General features: G+C 41.4%; 1 protein-coding gene and 1 non-coding gene across 7 annotated transcripts in view; one reads left to right on the top strand and one right to left on the bottom strand.

The window, feature by feature from the left end:
* Positions 1 to 23,428, top strand: part of NCKAP5 (NCK associated protein 5) — a 1,221,671-nt gene that overhangs the window by 189,830 nt on the left and 1,008,413 nt on the right. The gene's annotated exons all lie outside the window — the stretch shown is intronic.
* TRNAG-GCC (transfer RNA glycine (anticodon GCC)) lies at positions 15,692 to 15,766 on the bottom strand. The gene has a single exon. It is a non-coding gene; the product is annotated as a tRNA-Gly (tRNA).

Here is a 23,428-nt window from a genome sequence, read left to right as displayed (position 1 = left end):
AGGAATGATTGTGGTATGTACATGTCCAAGGTGAAATTATTTACTAGACAGGAGTAGAGTTGGGAGAAAGTGGTGAATGACGGGGTTCATCAAAAATACATGTGTCCTCCAGTAAGAAGCAGGGTGTATGACTTGCGCGATGCCTACCAAATGGCTAGACCTCCTTTTGACTGGGCCACTGCCTGATGGAGATGGATATGGAGCCAGCATCATTTCCCATGAGGAGATTCCCAAAATATGTGTATGCCCACTCCTTGCAATTGGTGCCCCTTCCTCTGATGTCGCCCATAGGAAGGTCTACCTTTATTATGGTGATGTCTCCCCTTAAATGACTTTTCTCTCTCTTCTTTTCTTCATCTCATTATTGAAAATCAGGCAGATGTAAATAAATAAATGAGGTGCTGTAATAGTCACTTCTGATCTTTATCTCCACATGTACCGCTTGAGCACAAGCTTGTCTACTGAACAACCTCAACCGAGGCACTACTGACATTTGGACCCTGTATGTGTTGTGAGGGCTATCCTGTGCATTGTAGAATGTTTAGCAGCATCCCTGGCTTCTCCCTACTGGATGTCAATAGCACTCTTCCTTCAGCTGCGATGACCAAAGTGGCCTCGAGACATGGCTGAATGTCCCCAGGGGAGCACAGTCAGCCCTGACTGAACTGAATGCCCCTTGAGGACATGAGCCTTTTCATACTCATATTTGCATCCCTAGAGTCTGATGCATAGAAAATTTTCCATGAAATGAATGAGTGAGTGAGTGTACCAGTGAGTAGCTGTTTATGGCATGTACCAACCAGCAGGAAACGCTGGGTATGGGGAGAGATGCAACTACTTGGCAAACACTGAGTGCTGATTAGAGGGTCGATGATATTCTGCTGCTTCTGTTTTGCCCGGGGAAGGAGTCTAATGTGTGGCTGAAGTTTTTATTATTATACATCAGGAATTTTACCATATGTGGACCCTGAGTCCCAAGGTACTTGATAGGGCACATTTATGACAAGATTCCAGAGGTTTAAATTTTCTGAAATATATTCGATTTTATGTGTGTATGCTTAAGTGTATTTTTCTGAGGGGTGGGCCCACAGGTATAATAAGATTCTCAAGGGCATCTGACTCAAGAATGGTTAGGTGGCTCTACCTGCTATTAGCCTAGAAAGTCCAGCCTGTAGCACCTGCACACAGATGGCTTCCCTTCCCCAGGGCACAGAGCGGGTCTCAACAGCACCTGCTTCTGTCACCTGTGCTCAGCTGCTGCCCTGAGTGCTGTCTGCCTGCTGTGCATGCGTAGCATCTCACAGATCACCAAATAACACCAGGACCTGGGGACATTTTGAAAGCTCTTTGCAAACACTGTGTTATGAGCAGATGATGAAATGAAGCTACCTCTACACAGGAAATAAGTGCAAACGATCAGAGATGTTTGCTTGGCATGTTCTGTGTTGTCTTAAGACTCAGAGATCTGCTTGTCATTCTCCTGGTGTCTCTCCATCTTTCAACAATGGGAATCATCAGAGCACACAAGTTTCCATGGCAGCTGAGTTTTCTGCATCATTCTCTGGCAGCCTAAGATCCTTCCTGCAGTGGACTCTCTCTAGTACTTTGTCCCTAACAAGAGGTAGAGCTTTCATCGATCACCTTAAAAGCAGGTCCTCAAACCAAAAAGGTAGCTGGGTGTCCTCTCTGATAGGTGCTTGCTTTCCTTTCTAGAGTTTCTAATGAATCAGCACAGACACTGAGCATCTAGCAGGTCTGAAGCACTGTAGGGTGAGTGCTAAGAAATGCACGGCATGATTTCTGCTTTACCAAGCTTAAGAAATCTAATCACATGTACAGAAATCATAGTCATACCAGCAGGTATGCAATGGTGCAAGCAAGAACGCTGGGATTTAGAAAGGAGAGGTTGCTCTCTGGCTATATTGATCAGGGAGGGGGGCTTCTCAAGAAGGAAAGCTTTCATATCCCCCTCTAGAAAATTGGTCCACATTAATCTATGGTGTCTCTGAGTTCCCGGAAGCAGAAATTGATTGAGAAAGCCACAGTGTCTTAAAAGAACAGACCAGGACTCCGAGGTGCCTGGTTTATACTTGTGGAATTGCTGAGACCCTAAGAAAACTCTATTGTGATCCTGAATTATCATCTTAACTTTCCTTCTGTGCCCTCTAGCCACTCCTCCCCACCCTTTTATTAATATTCTCTTACCCATACATCCTGGTGCCAGGCAAAATGCACCTCACAGATAAATCACTTTTATTTTCCTTTCTTCTCATTCACTTATCAGTGTATACCCACTGTATATATATTAGCTGCATTTCAGCAGCATAACTGTTTCACAGTAATTTACCACCCTGTACTCTAGTTCATTATTATCAATTAATATTTATTAAATATCCACAGGGTTCATGGCTATGAATTCAACAGCGTTTTTATTATTTTCTGTTGCCTTGCGTGTTCTGTTAACTTGGCTCAGCTTAGCCAGTATTTATGATCCTCTTGCCAGTTTTCTATTCATGTGACAGCCCTCATATTCATCCCAATTTCAATTAATATTTCAAAAGCAAATCCAGGAGCCACCGTATTAAAACGCTTCACTTAACACCAGATGCACTGCCTTGACTCTTGTCCCTTTCATGTACTAATTTTGCAGTTTTTGCCTAACACAGAATCTCATTTGTCTGGGCTGCTCTCTACAAGACCAAACAGTGGTTCCTTCTGGTTCCTTTGCATTCCAGGCAGCTCCAGATGTTTCCTCCTCATAAATTTCAGTCCCTTAACTAGGCTTAATGGATCATAATTGTCCATTTCCAAAGATGCCTCTGAGGTTTGCTTGCCTTCTGTCTTTCAGCACCTTTTCAGTTCTTGGTTTGAAGCAGTTGTCTTCAGCTTGGTAGGTTTCCTAATACAATTAATCCATTGACTGCTCTCATGCATGTGTTGAGGGAAATAAAATCATTTGGTCTAGTGAATTCTGGGATCCATCTGTCAGGGCCAGCAGAGACGCAGGCTCAGGGGCTGTTAGCCTTTTTGTGAGGTGGAGCTGTGGTCAGAGGCCTGCTACCCCTAGAACGGCGAGGCCTTGAAGGCTGGCAGGAGTTGGTGTCAGTGTGGACAACCTGAGCTGACATTCTTAAAGGCACCCATGAGCTATGACCAGGACGTAACTGGTACTGTCTGTCATTCCTTCCTCCCTGGTTGGAATCCTAGGTAGATGGTGGTAGGGGGAGAAATTTGGTGATCTCCTGGGCCAAGTTTGGAGCTCTGCAGAATACTTGACTTCATTCCTGTTTCATGATGTGCAGTAAGGAGGAAGTGAGGCTACGAGAGAGTCAAGTGTCACATGGTTAGCATTTGCCATCCTCTTCAGTTCAGTTCAGTTCAGTCGCTCAGTCGTGTCCGACTCTTTGCGACCCCATGAATCACAGCACCCCAGGCCTCCCTGTCCATCACCAACTCCCGGAGTTCACTCAAACTCATGTCCATCAAGTCGGTGATGCCATCCAGCCATCTCATTCTCTGTCGTTCCCGTCTCCTCCCACCCCCAATCCCTCCCAGCATCAGAGTCTTTTCCAGTGAGTCAACTCTTTGCATGAGGTGGCCAAAGTATTGGAGTTTCAGCTTTAGCATCAGTCCTTCCAATGAACACCCAGGACTGATCTCCTTTAGAATGGACTGGTTGGATCTCCTTGCAGTCCAAGGGACTCTCAAGAGACTTCTCCAACACCACAGTTCAAAGCATCAATTCTTCGGTGATCAGCTTTCTTCACAGTCCAACTCTCACATCCATACATGACCACTGGAAAAACCGTAGCTTTGACTAGACGGACCTTTGTTGGCAAAGTAATGTCTCTGCTTTTAATATGCTATCTAGGTTGGTCATAAATTTTCTTCCAAGGAGTAAGTGTCTTTTGATTTCATGGCTGCAGTCAGCATCTGCAGTGATTTTGGAGCCCAAAAAAGAAAGTCTGACACAGTTTCCACTGATCCCCATCTATTTCCCATGAAGTGATGGGACCAGATGCCATGATCTTCGTTTTCTGAATGTTGAGCTTCAAGCCGACCTTTTCACTCTCCTCTTTCACTTTCATCAAGAGGTTTTTGAGTTCCTCTTCGCTTTCTGCCATAAAGGTGGTGTCATCTGCATATCTGAGGTTATTGATATTTCTCCCGGCAATCTTGATTCCAGCTTGTGCTTCTTCCAGCCCAGTGTTCCTCATGATGTACTCTGCATATAAATTAAATAAGCAGGAGGACCTAAATAAAGGTCCGTAATATTGCCTACAAAGGATGGTTCATCAACAATCTTATTTCCTTATTTATTGCATCCATTGAGGTTCTCAAAGGAAACAGATGGCACACTGACCCAGAGGAGGGTTTAGTAAAGAACCTCATTACCAAGAGGTAATGGAATTCAGGGAAACTTATATGACCATAGTGCGGCAGCCAAGGTTGGAAAGAGTGTGCCACCATTATGACATTAGGCCTGAAAGGACTGGGCAAGGGGAGGAGGTAACTTGAAAACCATGTGGCTGTAGGCAGGGAGCCACTTGGTAGGAGATGTCGTCTTAGATGGAAGGATGCAGACAACCAGCAGGGAGGTGATCAGGACGTGAAAACTCTCACTGTGGTCCCCTCTCACTCTCCAGGCTCCTGCTGGCACCTCCCATTTGTCAAACCCAATTGAAAGCCAGAGAGATAGGGGCCCTCAGAGCATCTGGGGACTGGGGCAGTGCAGAGAAGGATAGAGAGCGGGTGTGTAAGGACACACAGGATGTATTCAGCGCATGTATCCCATATAAATATGTGCCCTACCTCAATCCCTCTACAGGGTGTATTCAGCGCATGTATCCCATATAAATATGTGCCCTACCTCAGTCCCTCTCTTCAGACGTTTCTGGGATGAGAAGATAATACTATCCTAAGTCAGACTAGTTTATTATTTATATACTAGAAATGGGTTCTTGCCTGTTAGATTCGCCAACTTAATTTGACTTAAGCAATATGATGTCACATCTTCAGAAGATAAGTTCCATGTGACCAGAGGCATGGTCTTCTCTTCCAGGGTCCTCATAAAAATGCCCAGTGCAGGGCTATGTATATTTGTGCAGTGGCTGGGGTTCAAAGAGTGTGATCTAGTGGATTAATCACTGTATTAGAACTCGAAGTCTGTAGATTTAAACTTGAAGTGCACCCTTTAGTAGGTGTGTGGGCTTCAGCAGGTCTTTGAAACTCTCTGAATCTCTGTGTCCTCAGCAGTGGGGATGCCATGAAGGCAAAATTAAATAAAGAACAAGAAGTTATGATACTAAGTGAAGTCATACAGGGAAAGATGGGTATCGTGTGATCTCACTTGTAAGTGGAATTGAAAAAGTGATACTAATGAACTTATTTACAAAACAGAAATTGACTCACAGACTTAGAAAACAGCCTAGCCAAAGGGGAATGAGGTGGAGGGAGGAATAAGTTAGGAGTTTGGGATTAACATATACACACATCTATCTTCTATATATAAAAGAGATAAACAGCAAGGACCTATTGTATAGAACAGGAAACTATACTCAGTATCTTATAATAACCTATAATGGAAAAGAAGTTGTAAAACAATATATATTTACATTATTGTAATTATATATGTATATGTATAAAACTGGATCAGTCTGCTGTATACTTGAAACTAACATAATGTTTAAATCAACTGTACTTCAGTTTAAAAAAATTAGTGATGAAGACAGACAGTCTGTGACTCCACATAATTTATGTGCATAATAAAGTCACCATTGGCATTGAACAAAACAAGATGTTGTTCTGGAGGCTGTAGGATGCTTTGTAAATGAAACATCTTGCTGTCATGGCCCAGCTGCAACTTCTACCTGCTAAACTTCAGTGGATCAAAAATATACATAGCAGTGGCAGCTTTAGGAAGAAATACGCACTCAGAACCTCCTGTGGACAGAATATTCCTTTCAAAGGCTACAACAGAAACCAATGTCATGTCATGTAGTGGAAAGAGCGTGGGCTGACTGGAGAAACAGCCTGAACTGGATTTGAATCTCAGCCTGCTCAGTTCTGCCTACCTGTGTGAGCTTGGCCATGCTCTTTACCTCCTCAGAGACTCCGTGCTCTCATGTATAGGAAGAGGTGCTAATCTCTTCCTCGAAGGGATGTTGAGAGAATGAACAGAAAGGATTCAAGCAGAGCACACAGCCCGGTGCTTGGTGAGTGGGCTCCTCTGTGCTGAAAATCTGTGGAGCTGGCCGCCGTGGGGCCTCCAGATGGCAGTTTTCTTTGTCTGCAGATGGAAGGGGGCATTCAGAAAAGATGTTTTCTTAATGTGTGGTTTGCATATATTCCCATATGATGTTTAAAAGCTGAATGGCATCTCTATGATGTTATTAATATTAGCTAGAAATGCTCACCCAGGTGTTAACTCCAGGTTGTGCCTGGCCAAATCTTGGATTCCTTTCTTCTTTGTCCAGTGGCTCAGTTGGTCTTCGCCTATTAATGAGCTGTACTCCAGACCTTCTTATATGGAGCGTTATATTTTTTCTGGAACTTTTGGCCTACTGCTGTCACCCTTGAAGCCCAGCCAATGACTATTTATAACAGGCAATTGTATTCGAAAGGCTTCCCGAAGTGCCCATAGTTTTCCAAGCAACTGTACAATGGCCCCCTGTGCACAGGGGCCCACTGGGTCTTAGGCCCCAGGCCTTGCACCCCCGATAAAATCACGCAGGAGGACTGGGCACTAGAGCTCTCCTTTGTCTGCCTGGTGCCTTCGCTTGCTCTGAGCTGTGCCAGCTCAGAGCAGTGGGAGAGGAGATTCGGGGAAAGGGCTGGGGACCATTTCCCATGTGACTCCTTCTTTACTGCAGTGGGGCGGGGTGGTCGGGGAAGACTTGGAGGGGTCGGAGTGGGAAAGATTTTCCACTACATAAAGAGAACAAGAAAGGAAACAGGGGCCCGGTGGCCTCTTGCCAGGCCCCAGGAATGCACCAGCCCTGGGAATTGGCCCCTGGCCAGCCTCCTCAGAGGCTGCTGACTTGGGAAAACAGGCTCCCTGGCCACTGCCAAGAATGTAGACAATGGTCTTTTGGATATTTCACTTTTGAAAGTTAGGCTTTTTGTTTTATTATCACCAAAGGTAACATTTATTGGGCACCTATGTATGCCTGCCAAGAGATAAAGCGCATGATTGGAAGTCAGTGTAACTTAAACCGAGCAGAAATACCAGGGTCCTCATATAATATTTACAACCTGCTTCTAATTAGGGCCTAATCCTTTGCTTGGGTACTTTGCTACCTTAAATGTGAGTGCTGAGTGGCACTGTAATTTTAGAATTAAAATTCATTTGTAAGTGCTCAAGTGACTCATATTATGTCACCTGAAAGGGAATCAGCTTGTCCAATTGCCATTAGGCTGAGAAAGGATTTTGAGAGAATGAAGCACAAAACTAGTGTGTTCTGTTGGAGGAAAAGAGGACAAGATCCAGCTATTGGTTCAGGACGGAGTAGCTCCAACATATAGGATGTGAATTCTGAGATAGCATTGTGTGAAATGATGATGATGGTGTTATGGACAAATCAGATGACCTTAAAATATTCTTTATGATTTTAAATTCCCATCTAAATAAGTGGCATTGATAATAATAGCATCTAACATTACAGAGCACTTGCAGTATCCTGAGTGCTGAACTTAAATATTTTATTTATGTTCAATTCATTTAATTTTCATAACAATTCTACAGGGAGGGACTGTAATATCCCCATTGTACAGATGAAGAAACTGAGGCTCAGAAATTAAATGAGTTGAGTGTTCCAAGATCACTCGACTAATAAACTCCAAGGTCAGCCTTACCAAAAAGCTCATGCTGTTTGTAATGCCTGCACTGTCCATGTGTATCTTGAATGCATTTTAGAGTTCAGAGGAGCTTGCCTCTCTGGGTTTGACTGGGGCCTTTCTGGCTTCCCTTTCCCATGGTGATGGGGGTGGTCTACTTACATGATACTATCTTCTGGAGGGTTTTCAGCTGTATCTTCAGTAGCCATTTGACAGTGGTTCTTCTCAAAGCAGTTTTCCTGTTGGTTTGAAGGCCTTTACATCTGATATCAGTATAGCTTCCTTCATGTTTAGAAACCTTCCTCGGTTTTGTGATGAGAGATCCTACCAGGATTCTGAGCAGGTGGAAGGATGGAACAAGCTGCTGTGAAATTCCAGGAACTTCACCACTTTGCAGGTGAGGCTGTGCTCACACCTTGGTTTAAGAAAATTCTCTTTATATGACTCTAGATTTACACAAAAGATGCATGAGGGGTGTGTGTGCTTTTTTTCCTCTTTCCACAGAGATTCCTCATATAACAAAGGACTCCCCAGAAGGTTTCTTTAAATAGACTTTAATGCATTTTAAATTGAATTGAATTTCCAAAATTCAATTTGTGGTGGTAATTTCCCATGGAGCTAAACACCCAAAATCAGACTTTTTTTAAAAAAACTTTTCCTATGATGGAAAACAGATCATACATGGTATTTGGGGTCAAAGCTCTTTCCCCAGGAGCCCTGAAGGGGCTAACAGCCTGTGACTCTCAGTTCAGTTCAGTTGCTCAGTCATGTCCAACTCTTTGTGACCCCATGGAATGCAGCACGCCAGGCTTCCCTGTCCACCACTGACTCCCGGAGTTTACTCAAATTCGTGTCCATTGAGTAGATGATACCATCCCACTATCTTATCCTCTGTCATCCCCTCCTCCTCCTGCCTTCAATCTTTCCCAACATCAGGGTCTTTTCTAGTGAGTCAGTTCTTTGCATCAGGTGGCCAAAGTATTGGAGGTTCAGCTTTAGCATCAGTCCTTCCAATGAATATTCAGGACTCATTTCCTTTAAGGTGGACTACGTGGATCTCCTTGCGGTACAAGGGACTCTCAAGAGTCTTCTCCAACACCACAGTTCAAAAGCATCAATTCTTTGGCACTCAGCTTTCTTTATAGTCCAGCTCTCACATCCATACATGACTACTGGAAAAACCGTAGCTTTGACTAGATGGACCTTTGTTGCAAAGTAATGTTTCTGCTTTTTAATATGCTGTCTAGGTTGGTCATAACTTTCCTTCCGAGGAGCAAATGTCTTTTAATTTCATGGCTGCAAACACCATCTGTATTGATTTTGCCAAGCTGCCAAGTCGCTTCAGTAGTGTCCGACCCTGTGCGACTCCATAGATGGCAGCCGACCAGGCTCCGCCGTCCCTGGGATTCTCCAGGCAAGAACACTGGAGTGGGTTGCCATTTCCTTCTCCAGTATTGATTTTAGAGCCCCCCGAAAATAAAGTCTGTCACTGTTTCCATTGTTTCCCCATCTATTTGCCATGAAGTAATGGGACAAGATGCCATGATCTTAGTTTTCTGAATGTTGAGTTTTAAGCCAACTTTTTTACTTTCCTCTTTCACTTTCATCAAGAGGCTGTTTAGTTCTTTTTCACTTTCTGCCATAAGGGTGGTGTCATCTGCATATCTGAGGTTATTGATATTTCTCCTGGCAAGCTTGATTTCAACTTGTGCTTCATCCAGCCCAGCATTTCTTATGATGTACTCTGAATACAAGTTAAATAAAGGGTGGCAATATACAGCCTTGACATACTCCTTTCCCAATTTGGAACTCATCTGTTGTCCCATGTTCAGTTCTAACTGTTGCTTCTTGACCTGCATACAGATTTCTCAAGAGCTTGGAGGTAATTTTCACTCAGGACAATAAGAGGAGGATCACCACCAGGACGCTTAGGCTTGGCTCTTCCTGGGCAGAGTCATTTTCTTTCATTCTTTTTGTTTGTTTGCTTTTTAAATTTTTTGGCTTCACCACACAGCATGTGGGATCCTAGTTCCTCAACCAGGGATTGAAACTGCATCCCCTGTGTTGGAAGTGCAGGGTCTTAGCCACTGGACCATCAGGGATGCCCCTCCTTTCCTCACTTTTGACAGCTCTGATGGGTCTCGTGGGCAGTGCTCTCTGTCATGAAGAATGGGTGGTAACCTACAGTTAATCCAAGCAACTCAGACATGCTCACAACCCTCGTGCATGTCTCTGGAAGACTTTCCTGGTAGTTTTTTCTGTAAAACTTTTTTCAAAGAACTTTTTTATATAAAATTTCTTCCCTCCTTGCCAATTGTATCCATTAAACATTTATTTGTGCAGATGCCATGGAGTCCAATCCTTTGAATAAATGAAAGAAAGCATTGAAATGGAAGACATTAGCTTAGAATTAGATTATGACTCATTGGGGATACTGTACTGATCCAGGTTACATATTTTAATCAATCCTTTAACAAATATTTATTGTGCTTGATTCTTTAATGAATTCTGTGGTTAAACAAGCCAGATACTGGCCTTCTCTGATGGAACTTATATTCCAGTAAGTTTTCCCAACAGTCTGTGAAGCAGGTACCATGCTTTCCATTTTAGAGATGTGGAAACTGAGGGTCAGAAAGGTTCAATCACTTGCCTCAGACAGATCACCCAAGTTAGTAAGAGGTGGCATTTGTTTCAGAACCAGAACCAAACACAACCAAAAGTCAGTTGCTTGGTTTTTCTATACCCTGCACTAAATATTTGAAACACTTAATTAATGATCAAATCTATATTTCTTTTATATTTATTTGGAGATTATCTGGAAGACACAGCAACAACAACAACAACAAAAAAAAAACCCTGGTTTTAAGTGAGGAATTAACCAGGATGTGTCTTAGTAGAATAGGACCAGAAAGATAATTAATTCTTTTCCCTCTGTGGTTACCATATCCCCAGTGGGAAATTGGAAAAGTATTTATAGTGGTTATTAGTGAAAGCACAGCTTTGCAGGTCACCCATTTGGTATTTAAAGTCCTTTTGCCCAGAGAGGATCGACTGTCCCTGTTGATAAGCACATTGCTGCAGGACTCCTTTAGTAAGGAAAAGGGGACAGGCTGGTAGGAATGACGCATAACTCTTAGTGTCACAAAATATGCCCCAGCTCTGCTGCTGCCTGGCTATGTGCCCTTTAACCTTTTCTGAGCCTTTTTTCTTTAGGTCTTATATTAGAATGAAGTGACATGAGAGGAAAAAAAAACTGAGAGAGTTAAAAATTATACCCCAGTAAACAAAATAAAATAAAAATTATACCCCAGTAACAAATGAGAACATTAACAATATGGAATTAGGATAAGGTATAAGGGTTTTGACTGTGTATGGTGAGACCCCTCCCAGTACCTGGTGGAGGGCTGCTTTCCAAGATGGTCCATGAATGGCTGAGTGAAAGAAAATGAAGGATAGCAGTTGCACTAATAAACACAAAGTGCCATTGCAGTGGCCCTGGCTTTGTTCTTTTTATGTGTCCCTACAGCCACTACATAAAGCTCTATTCTGTTGAGTACAGAGAGTGAGCCACACACATTCTTTTATTTTTTAAATTTTAATTGAAGTATAATTGATTTACAGTTTGTGTTAGTTTCAGGTATACAGCACAGTGATTCAGTTATACACACACACACACACACACACACACACACACACTTATTATCAGTGAATCACTGTGCTGAAACTAAGGCAACACTGGGTTGAGAAGATCTCCTGGAGAAGGAAATGGTTCAGTTCAGTTCAGTTCAGTCACTCAGTCGTGTCCGACTCTCCGTGACCCCATAAATCACAGCACGCCAGGCCTCCCTGTCCATCACCAACTCCCGGAGTTCACTCAAACTCGTGTCCATTGAGTCGGTGATGCCATCCAGCCATCTCATTCTCGGTTGTCCCCTTCTCCTCCCGCCCCCAACCTTTCCCAGCATCAGAGTCTTTTCCAGTGAGTCATCTCGTCGCATGAGGTGGCCAAAGTATTGCAGTTTCAGCTTTAGCATCAGTTCTTCCAATGAACACCCAAGATTGATCTCCTTTAGAATGGACTGGTTGGATCTCCTTGCAGTCCAAGGGACTCTCAAGAGTCTTCTCCAACACCACAGTTCAAAAGCATCAATTCTTCGGCAATCCCATTCCAAATGAAGATTTCTATGTCTACAGCCTTTGTATACACACCTAAATAATAAGTTGACTAGCTAAATGAATAAACTAAAATTCTCTTGGTTGGAGAAGTCCATGGACAGAGGAGCCTGGCAGGCTATAGTCCATGGAGTTGCAAAGAGTCAAATACAACTGAGCAACTAACATACACACACATATATGTATATACACATATATATTCTTTTTTGGATTCTTTCCCCTTATTTCTTAATTTAAAAAAATGACAACTTGCCCCTGAGAGTGGTAGGTGTATTTGTCCACCTTCAGATGCCCAGGAAGCAGTTCACACAACTTGATGTGATCTAAGAAAGATCATGGTGGATACCTGCCCTTACTGGAGCAGCGAAGACGGGCCACCTCCATCCAAGGCCCCACCTCCTGAAAGAGCTTCAGCTTTTCCCAGACACATTTGTAGGCTTACCATTTAGTCTTCCATTTACCATGTGTTCATTGAGTACCTTCTGTGCAAGGCACTCTCCTCCTATTAAAATCTTTCAAAAATATAGCTCTCTTAAAAATTCACTATTTCTTTCTCTCTGGATTTCTGCCATGCATCCTTCAGAGCTGTGATGAGGGCTCTCTTGGGAAGCTGCACAGATGGGAGTCACAGAAGCTTGTAACATGTGCTGTGAAGAGCTGCATTCAAAAGCGTTGTCTTTCTCTGCGTTGGTCCTTTATGAATGTCGAAAGTAGAAGTGGATAGGTGACAGAAAGGGGAAAGAAGGCAGAGAACTGAGTCAGTCCAGAGGCTGGAATAACTCTCTAGAGATAAGCTAGTGACTTTTGGGCTGAAGGAAAATGAGAGACTAGAAAAGTGATCATATGACATACATGCACACACACTTAGATGCAACTATGACACACATCCGCGCACATAGACACAACAGATATCCAGTAATCGATCCAATTTCTTCTCTGCTCCCTCACTTCTCATGTATGAGCCAGCATTTATGTGATATCCCAGGGTAGGTAAGGACCCTGGTTCATAATGTCTGCATGCATGAAGGGAAGCAAAGGCCCCTGAAATGACACAGCTCAAGCATTATACTTTTTTGCCCATCTCCAAAATGGGATAAAGTTAGTACATTTGGGAGAAGACACACATCAGCCAGATAAAGAAAATGTGCAAATAGACCAGATGGAACCATGCATGGAGTTCTGAGATGTTGGGGAAACCCTAGGCCAGAGCCAGACCCCAAAGTAGTAGGCATTGTAGTTACCACAAGTACATGAGGGGATGGGGACTCAGAAATCTAGGGAACCTCCATGCTCTCATGAAGCAAGGGCTGTGTGTCAAGTGTTGGAAGTTAATACTCTTTTCCGTTTGAGCTCTGTGATTCATATCCTCGTTCCATGGTTCAGACACTCCCAAGAGGACCAGAAATTGATAAGGTGCCACATTGTGGTATTTCTTAAAACTAATTATCTGAGAGAATTCATGGAAAATTGAATGGAATAAGGGTTCACACTTGACTAAGATTCACTATCATGCATGACAACATATAAACTGATCCTTTAGGAAAGTTAATAACTTAGCTAATGTTAATAGTAACTAGTTAGAGCTGAACATCAGAATTAATCAAGATTTCTATATCTACAGTCTTTGTATACACACCTAAATAATAAATTGACTAAATGAATAAACACAACTTTAATTCTGAGTATGTAATTAAGGAGCTTGAATTCTCTCTTCACAGTCTATAAATGCAAATTTTTTTATTAGTAAAGTTAAAAACACATCTGTGGGCTCTTAAGTTCTAGGACTTCTTTATGGGTGCAACATTCTAAGGATATGAGTTTTATATCTCATTTTTTAAGTTTATTAGATCAATTCACAAGGGTTAAAAACTAACTTCCATGTTTACAGGTAGGCAGGTAGATTCATTGTAAGTCTTGGGTTTTGAGTCTGGCTAACTTCTATATGAAAAGGCACTTGTAGTCCTTTCCTTGCTTAGCCCACAGAAGGCTCAGTAAAGGCTTGGGAGGTTGATGCCAAAACTTAGCCTCTGAGCATCAGTGCTGAGTTGAATCTCAGAGGAGAGTTTTGGGTGAAGTAGAAAAGCATAGCTTTAGCCAGGCAAAGGGGGACACAAGGGTTTGTGTCCTCAAAAGCTGTGTATCCCATCTTGGGGGGATTTGGTGAGGAGTTTTATAGCAATGGTTCAAGGGTGGGGTTGCTGGTGAGTATCAGGATGTATGCAGGGCCTGCACTCCTTTAATCCAGCCTCATGTGGTCTCCTGACAAGCTTCTGTGGTTCTCGAGGTTATCAAACTGTGATCCTCAATCTAGAATGAAGAATGCTGCATCAGATAATTAACATCTTCCATTTGTTGGGAGTTTTAGTTCTCTAAAGAGCTCAAAGACACTGTTATGTACATACCTTGAGTTGGAACCAGGCTTCTGTCCTAAGAGCACTATTGTTTTTTGGCTGCTTCTCCCTTGTCTCTGCATCCTCTCTCTTCCCTGATCAACGAATATTTAAACCTACCCTTTGGACCAAAGGAAAGTGCAAGAAGCGAGGAACACAGAAAGGCTTCCATGCCCAGGAACCCCACAGGGTCCTGCTCAGTTTCAAGGTGAATTGCCAAGTGCCTGCAGATGTCAAACTTCTGGACCCAGCTTTGTCTCTAAGGAGCTGAGTCACTGTAGACAATTTCCCTTTTTCTTTTGAGTTTTAGAGTCACATTTTTGTGATCAGAGGATGGGGCCCAGTGACCTGTCAGGTTCCTTGGACCTCAATGATTCTGTGATATTAAGTGCCTAACATATTGTGAGGAATGCCAAAGATGGGGGAAAAACAGATACCAGCTACCACAGTGTTCCCAGTATAGCTCTGGAGATGGAGTTTTGGTCACTGAGAAGGCATAGTAGGCCTTTCCTCTGGGTCACATTTAAATATGTGATAAAGGGAGGAATGTCTAATTATGGAATTGCAGGGAGAGAACAGAGAGAATAAAGGGAAAGAAATATATGTCACAAATATATCACTATCATAAGAAACTCACTTCTAAGGTTCTGAGGAAAATTCAATAGGAGGTAATTTGTACTGTCTGAAAGCTATTTGCTTAGGTTCCTTTCAAATGAGTAAAGATAACCTTATTTGTTTATTTTTATTAATTTAAATTTTTTTTTTAGAAGCAGCTGTACTTTATTTTTTTTTTAATTTTTTTACATTTTTATTAAAAAAGCACAAATGCAAAGAAATGAACAGAGGAAAATTTATGCGTCGAACCTGGACTGGTCACTTATGATAATATACATGCTACAATTCCATTCTCCCCAATCATTCCACCTTCACCCTCTCCCACAGAGTACCAAAGACTGTTCTAAATGCCTATGTCTCTTTTGCAGTCTCTTATACAGGGTTCAGGTTACCATTTTTCTAAATTCCATATATATGCGTTAATATACAGTATTGATGTTCTTCTTTCTGGCTTACTTCACTCTGTATAATTGGCTCCAATTTCATCCACCTCATTAATATTTTTATTAATTTTTAAAATATTTATTTATGTTATTATTATTTGGCTGTCCTGAGTCTTCGCTGTGGTACAGGGGATCTTGGATCTTTGATCCTGCATGTGTGATCTTTAGTTGTGGCATGTGGGATCTTTTCTAGTTGTGGCATGCAAACTTTTAGTTATGGCATGTGGGATCTAGTTCCCTGACCAGGGATTGAACCTGGGCCCTCTGCATTGGCAGTGCTGAGTCTTTTAGCCACTGGACCACCAGGGAAGTCCCAAGATAGCTTTTTTTTTAAAAGTCAGTTTACAATCCCATCTTAATGCTTTAATTTCTTACTTTTTCCAAAGCCATCTTATGAGATTTACAGTGAATTTAAGGATTCTATTTTGCCCAGCACACTGTTGCTTCAATAGGATGTGGCCAATTGGTGTTATATTTGAGAGACGTTATTCCTATGTCTGATTTGCATATGTCCCACTAAAGTTGTCCCTCTTCTGCTTTCCAAAGTCATACTTCAGAAAAACACATGTCAGTGGAGCAGTGTCTTTGACCTGATAAGCATGCTTAAGTTGTAAACTATAAGGAAGAGTCTTGTCACAGGTCACACTTTTGTGGGCTTCAGAGGGGTTGAGTAAATGGTCAGGCCTCACTGATTTGGAGGCTTTGGAGTTGATTGTCTGTGTGACTGAATATTTTTTAAAAGACTGATGGTTAAGGCATTTCAAATTTATAGTTGAATTAACAGTGAATAGAATTTTTCCACTCTGTTTGAAAGATGAATAAATAAGTTATGATTGGCATCACTGCCAAAACATCTGCATCCCTCTCCTCCTCTTCTTCTTCCTCCTCCTCCTCTTTGAAGAAACTCTTGCTTGGAAGAGGAAAAGTTGGGGAGAAATGAAGAGATGGAAGCATTTGAAGAAAGTATAAATAAAACTGCAGTGAGGTAAATTAGAAAACAAGCTCCACTAGCTCTAAGTCTCATGGACAAGGGTCACCCTCCAGAAGGGCCTGGACTAAGACTGTTAGGATAGGGACTGCTTTGCCTTTATAGCCTTTGAGAATGAAAGAGCACCCAGCCCATTAGATGCCAGTTGAACGAATGAATGATATGGTGATGAAGAAATACTGCAAAATGGCTCTGAGGGTCTAGGATAAGGACCCAAAGCCAGCAAAGCCCCAGGAAACAGAGGTTGGCCTCTGACTGATAACTCCCACTTGGTACCAGTTCTGAACTTGAGAACTTTGTCAGTCAGGTGAGTGTGAGGCATCAAGTTATTATCCTCATCACAGGGAAGATATAATATCTATTGAATGAATGAATGCAGAACAGACATCCATGTTCCTAAAACCAATGGGTCCTTTTCACAAAATTCCATGTTTTTCTGTAAGTTGATATAGGCTCAGTAGATTTCAGATGGAATAATCTTACATTTCCATGTAGTCAACTCAAAAAACTCATGAATGTTTGCAGTGTTTGTTCTTCTAAATCCTTGTGACTAATCAGAGAAACTATTTGAAAAATATCTTTGGGTCACAAATTGGGATCCACTTTTTATGTCTGAAAAATCAGAAATCCAAAAAATAAGAACACCTGGGCTTTGTGTCACTTTTCCTTGGCATCAAATTGTGGGGGTTTTTATCTGTAAATATTTTCAGTCAACATTGTATTTATCCTGGTTTGTTTTTGATGACGTGACAAGAAGAGGTGTCTGCCTGGCATGGGTTATAGCATATGACCTTTGAAAATGTGGTTCTTCCACTTCATGTGTTTTTAGACCCAGAGATGATAGAGACAGAAAGACAGAAAAGACATGAAAGCCATGTGTTCCACTATCTTGGGATAGTAGTTTAACTTGCAAATAAGCTTTTGGAGTTAAATATTTATCTCATGTCCAGATAATATAAAACTTTTCTGTTTAAAGACTGGTTCATTTTTGCCAATTTGGTACTGGGTTGCAAACCAAAAATAGCTCGTAATTCTTCAGTAGAAGTCCTTATGACTTTGATCAAATCTGCAAAAGTTGCAAGCAAAAAGATAAAGCCATGGATGCCTGGCCACTCCAGTTTAATAACTGGAATGTTACCAATGACTTCCCAGTAAGTTTTAAAAGGCTACCTTCTCCCCACACAAAGAAAGCAATGTAGACTTTCCAACCTGTATTAGAACTCAAATAAAATGTCAGCCAGCAAGTTCCTTGAATCAAGAGGTCACAGACCTGGGCACGACTGCTACATTTCAGATAGGCCTAGGTTATTCTTGGAGCAATAAAACAACTCTATGTGTGAAAGCTGAAATAATGAACTATCAAAGCTTGTGAGATAATCATGTCAGGCTTGGGAGTTGATCACCTCTTGAAGAGGACAAGCTCTCTCACCTCCTTCTAGACCTTCAGGTCAGTGCAGCCAAAATCACTTCCATCTTCTCTTATTAGTGTTTTTGCTGCCTTTTCTTTTCCTTTTATTTTGTCAACTCTTCCCTCCATCCCTTCCATTTCTTCCCTCACACACATTCTGCCTAATTACATGTCAATGTAAATATCCTGAAAGGAATCCATGAATTCATCTGAACCCTCTACTCAGGGCCTTGTTCAGCAGATTTGCTTATCAACAATAAACTCTTACCTTACCTTCCAAAATATGAACTCTGAAAATTACCTCTAGCCCTTGAAAATGTGAGGCACAGCTCTCAGATGCTGAGCATATACAAACACAACCTCCAATTAACTATATATTTGCTTATGGACTTTTTTTCCTTGACAAAAGCCTCAATCACTGAAACCTGGCATGAAATTTCAAAGACTTAGTCCCTATGAGAAGCTGCAAGATCAGAAAATTGGAGAGTTTTAAATCTGGAAGGGGTCTTAGATATTTGAATAGATATTGAATATAAGCCCAGCTCTGCGGGTTGCATTTGCTCATTTTGAACATCCTGGTTTGTGTTACCTGAGGTTCTTTGTGTCTGTCTGAGGATGCAGAGACAGACTCCCCTATGGGTCTAATTTTTACTGGAGACAAAGGCCTGTGTCAGAGCAGAGTTAGATGTGTTTTGAATTTGTTTGCTTTCTTCCCAGTTGGTCACAGTCATATATAAAATTTGAAAATGCCAAAATTGCCCAAGGAATAAACAAATCTTTCAGAGGTCTAAAGCAATTTCTCCCTGGTTTTCCATGCTCGGGAATGGCAGATAGCAGATCTACTGTTATTAAAAGCAGACTTCATTATACAGCAAATGTGTCCTGTGTGATAAGGTCATTAGTGAGGACCAGGGAAGGAATGCCAGAAAGAGTGGATAGAGGCTGGATCACTGTTAGTGCTTTGTTACTTCCTGGTGATCTTCCTGGTGGGATGCTCTATGGCAGGGGCTTGTGCTAAGAAACCCTGTGAGCATCTTATTCAGCCCATTCATAGCTCACTCATGACTGAAACTTGGCACGCTGGAGTCCAGGCAGGAGGCCATGGCAACCCATTTAATACCAATGTTCAGAACAATCTCCTTGTAATGAGGGCAGTATTAAGAAAACAGACCTTCTGCCTTGTTCTGGCCAGAGCTTAAAGATGCTAGGCTGTGTTGTAGTAGGGCTTTTCTTTTCTCTTAAGTCAAATTTTGATCATCCTTTATCCTCAAATATAGATGAGCCATGTTTGATATTTGGAAAATAAATTTGTGGTATCAAATTTTCAATGCTAATCTTTTAAAATTGGCAATTGCCTTAGCTCAGTTATATGTTCTCTAACCCTATCAATCTGTATAGTACTTGGTTTCCATGGGAATAAGCTTTCACGTTCATTCATTCAGCCCAGAACTTGAATTAATTCAGGAGGCTGTGGTTGTCCTGACACTCAGTGCTAAGCAATTCTCCTGATAATTAGAAATATCATCTGTGTTGCTCCATTAGACAAGCATTTCTCTGTTTTGTGTGTGGTTTTTTATTTTTTCATATCAATAATCTTACTGTGCCTACTTTCTGCAAGAAGTAGTTCTTTGCCAAGATAATTGGAAGTTTTTTGTTTTTTAACTTCTTCAAATTCATCATAAGAACCTCAATCTTTCCTTTTTCTCATAAACTAATCAAATTGTCCAAATAGATGCTGATTTGTAATCATAGGACCATAATTCTCTAGTTTGAGATAAAAGTCAAAATCACACAGAAGGCTAAATAAAATGGAGGTTACCGGTCCCACCCCAAGAGTTTCTGATTCGGTAGGCCTGGGTGGGGCCATGAATTTCCATGTCTAACAATTTCCCAGGCAATGCTGATTCTGGTGCTGATGGACTGGGATGTACACCTTGAGGCCCATGAGATTTGTCAGTGTTAACTTGTCACAAAAGAACCACAAGGCTCAGAGAGAATTTCTGAAGTTGCTATGTGCTTGGTTAGCATGTTGTAAATTTTGTCAGATGTATTTTTTTTTACTATCTTGACTTTGTGTAAATTACATGCAAATTCACGAGGGATACACAGTGAAACCTATAAATAGAGAAGGAAAGAGAATGAATATGAGGTGGAGGACACAGAGTAGACTTTGAAGAAGATATTAGACTAGAACTGACCATGAAGCAAGTGAAAAATGTAATTTTCATAAAGCAGATAATTGTTTTTTCTTTTATTTATAGGAAGGAAACTCCTTAGTTGATTTATTGTTTAAATTATAGAAAAGCAGTTCAGTTATAGGATATGTTTTTGCCTTTAAAAGATCAGTTTTTCCATATAATGGCTCTGTAATTTGTGTTAAGAAGTAGATTCCAGTTCCGAAGAGTGATCATGCTTTTGAAATTTTGAATTTTTTTGAAATATAGTTGATTTATAATGTTGTGTCAATTCCATGTGTACGGCATAGTGATTCAGTTCTACAAGTATGTGTATTCATTCTTTTTCAGGTTATTTTCCCATACAGGTTATTAAAGAATATTGGCTAGTGTTCCCTGTGCTATACAGTAGATCCTTGTTAGTTATCTGTTTTATGCATAGTATTGTGTACATGTTAATCCCAAGCTCCTAATTTATCCCTCCCTTCAACTAAAACAGATGATTTTCTCTTATTTTTTAAAATAATTTATTTATTTATGGGTCTTCTGGGTCTTCGTTGCTGTGTGGGCTTTTCTCTAGTTGCGGTGAGCAGGGGCTACTATCTAGTTGTGGTGCTCAGACTTCTCACTGTGGTGGCTTTTCTTGTTGCAGAGTACAGTCTCCAGAGTGTTCAGGCTTCAGGAGTTGTCGTTCCCGGGCTCTCAAGCACAGTCGCAGTAGTTGTGGAGCATAGGCTTAGTTGTCCCACAGTACATGGGATCTTCTTGGACCGTGTGTCTTGCATTAGCAGGCCCATTCTTTACCACTGAGCCTCCACGGAAGCCCTAAGGCTGGTACTTTTTCAATCAGCAATTAACAAGTAGCGCAGACTTGGGTTCAAGAGATGCCCCAAGTGTCACCCATAATGTTAACTGTTGCATGTGTAAGCAGGATTTCCACTTTATAAACTATCAGAGATTCAACAGTGATTCAACAATGGCTGCTTTTTAAATGTCTTCTTGTCTATAAATAATGTCCAAAGTTGGCTTGTTCACTAATATCATCTCCAAAAGGATTTTGTTAGATATATTTGACTGAACCACTGGTAAAAAAACAAACAACTACAAAAACCACATTTTGTAAGCTTGAGTATTGTTGGATTTTGTACACACTCCTGGTTTTAATGAACTTCTGAATAGACATATGATCTGTCACAGCAAGTGTACTTATTTCATTTAGTTGAGAACTTGAGATATTATGACATTCTATGAGAAGGGCATAAAATTTTGTCTTAGAGTAACCAGTAAGGAAATATTTTATTGCTTATTTATTTTAAATATAATCATTACCTAATAATTCCTTGTCTAGTATTTATACTACACAGATGCATTAGCGGATATATTCCTAAGTGAGACTGATTGCCACCCCCACTTCCCACCCACTCCATACCCCTGTCCCTGGATTGAATCCTTCTATGCTATCCTGAGGTCTTTCTGTGCACATGTAACCACAGCCCTTCAGAATCAGACTGGCGTAAAACAGCAGTTTCAATATTAAAGTAGAACTAAAGAAGCTTCTCTGGCTTTGGACTCTACAAATCTCATAGGCGTTTAAATCATACTAGCTCTTGGCAGGTAATGACGGGTTGTCAGCTCATTCTGAGTGTGAATCTGTGTATATGTTGCTTGGTCAAGTTGCCATGTTAGTGTGTTCCTGGTATGCACACCTCTAGTTCTTCATAGCTGGATGACAAGGCATTCTATCACAGAACTCTGCCAGAGACACATTTTCACTTTCTCCTTTCAAATATAGTCATTGGATTGTTGCACACTCCTTCCCACGGACCAGGAGTCTTGTCTGGGACTGGTAGGATTTTCTATTCCCTCAACCTCCCAAGTAGCGTTAGCAGTACATTTGATTGTCTTGTGGCTGTCTTCTGACCTCTGGGAAATCAGCAACTATATTATTAGCAGGAAGAACAGGAAGGGCAGATCTGAGAGACAGAGATGAATATATTTATTCATTAGGTTGGCAACCACTTAGTGAGCATTAGATGTATCCTCTATGTATATGTATGTGTGTTCATATAATTGATACACAATCTTCAGCCTTGGGGAAAGGTGATTAAATAGTTTATAATAATCTAGCACTGTTACTGTGATAGAAAGAGAAGATGCTGGGGGCACACAAAGGTGAGTGGTTGGAGGGCTGCCTAATAGAATTAGGGAAATCTCCAGTAGGTTTTAAAAAAAGAGGAGATTGGAAGGAAGATGACAGAAGGAAGGATGTTCTGGACAGAGAAACATAGAACAAGCATGACAGTGTGAGAGAGCTGGTGTGCTTCAGGAATGGCAGGTGGATGGGCAGAGTCGGGAGGGAGAGTGTGACTAGAAAAGTTGGACATGAACCTGGAGAGGGGAACAGGAGCCAGGTCGTGAAGAGTGTTATATCCTGTGCTAAGGAACTGGATTTCAATACAATGATATACAATGGGTACTGCTTTTTCGACTCACACCTGGGGTGAAAATATTGAAAATGGATTCAAGGGGCATATGACTTGAAGCCCAGAGACTGGTTGGAAAATATTTCTGTTTTTAAGAAAAACCCAAGAATAAGTTGAGCTAGGGTCATGGCAGTGGGAATGCAGAGAATAAGGCTATTATGAGAAAGAGCATTGGGAATTTTTGGTGGACAGGAAGAAGGGCTAAGTGAAAGCCTGGGGTTGCAGGTTGGGGCCAGATAGGAGTTAATCTCTATTAACAAATCTGTTAGATAGCTTCTCTGGCTTTTGGTGTGGAGAGGATGAACAGTAAAGGCACAGAGAAGAGTCCGTCTTGAGCTGAAGAGGCAAGCCTACATCTCTCCATTGGTAAAAAGAAATAGAAAAGGGGCCCTTTGTGGTCCTTGTAATACCCTTCAGAGGCTGCATTATGGTCCATAGCATCATCTCTGAACAGGAAGGTCTGCCAAAGAATGCATATTCGTGTAGAACAAGCTAAAGGACCACCCACCTATTCTCATAAATCCTTTCTTCCCTGATGTTACAATGAGTTCTTGGGTAAGTAAGAAAAATTTGACCTCTCTTTGTTCTATCGCTTCCCAGAAAGTGAGCAGTCTTCAGGTGGTGGAGCACAGGGCAGCTGGCTGATCTCAGACCTTCCAAGTCCTCCCTTTTGTCATCATCTCTTGGTTGCATCATCTCTTCAGTCTGCTCACTTTTTTTTCTTTTGATGATGCTACGCATTCTAATGTATTCCTCTTCTCTGTACTGCAAGCAAATGGAAAAGTTAGCTCTATAAAACAATTAGTGGCAAGTTTTTAATTGTGTAAGAGAATAGTGACTTCATAACATTCTACAGTGGAACTTGAAAAACTAATTCACAACTAGTGAGTGGAAGGGCTGGAATTAGAATTCACATTT

Source organism: Moschus berezovskii, chromosome 2 (genome assembly GCF_049115385.1).
Source record: "Moschus berezovskii isolate FMDL1 chromosome 2, NW_MosBer_1.0, whole genome shotgun sequence".
Taxonomy (NCBI): Eukaryota; Metazoa; Chordata; class Mammalia; order Artiodactyla; family Moschidae; genus Moschus; species Moschus berezovskii.
Note: the sequence above shows the minus strand (reverse complement) of the source record. Positions and strands in the feature narration are given on the sequence as shown.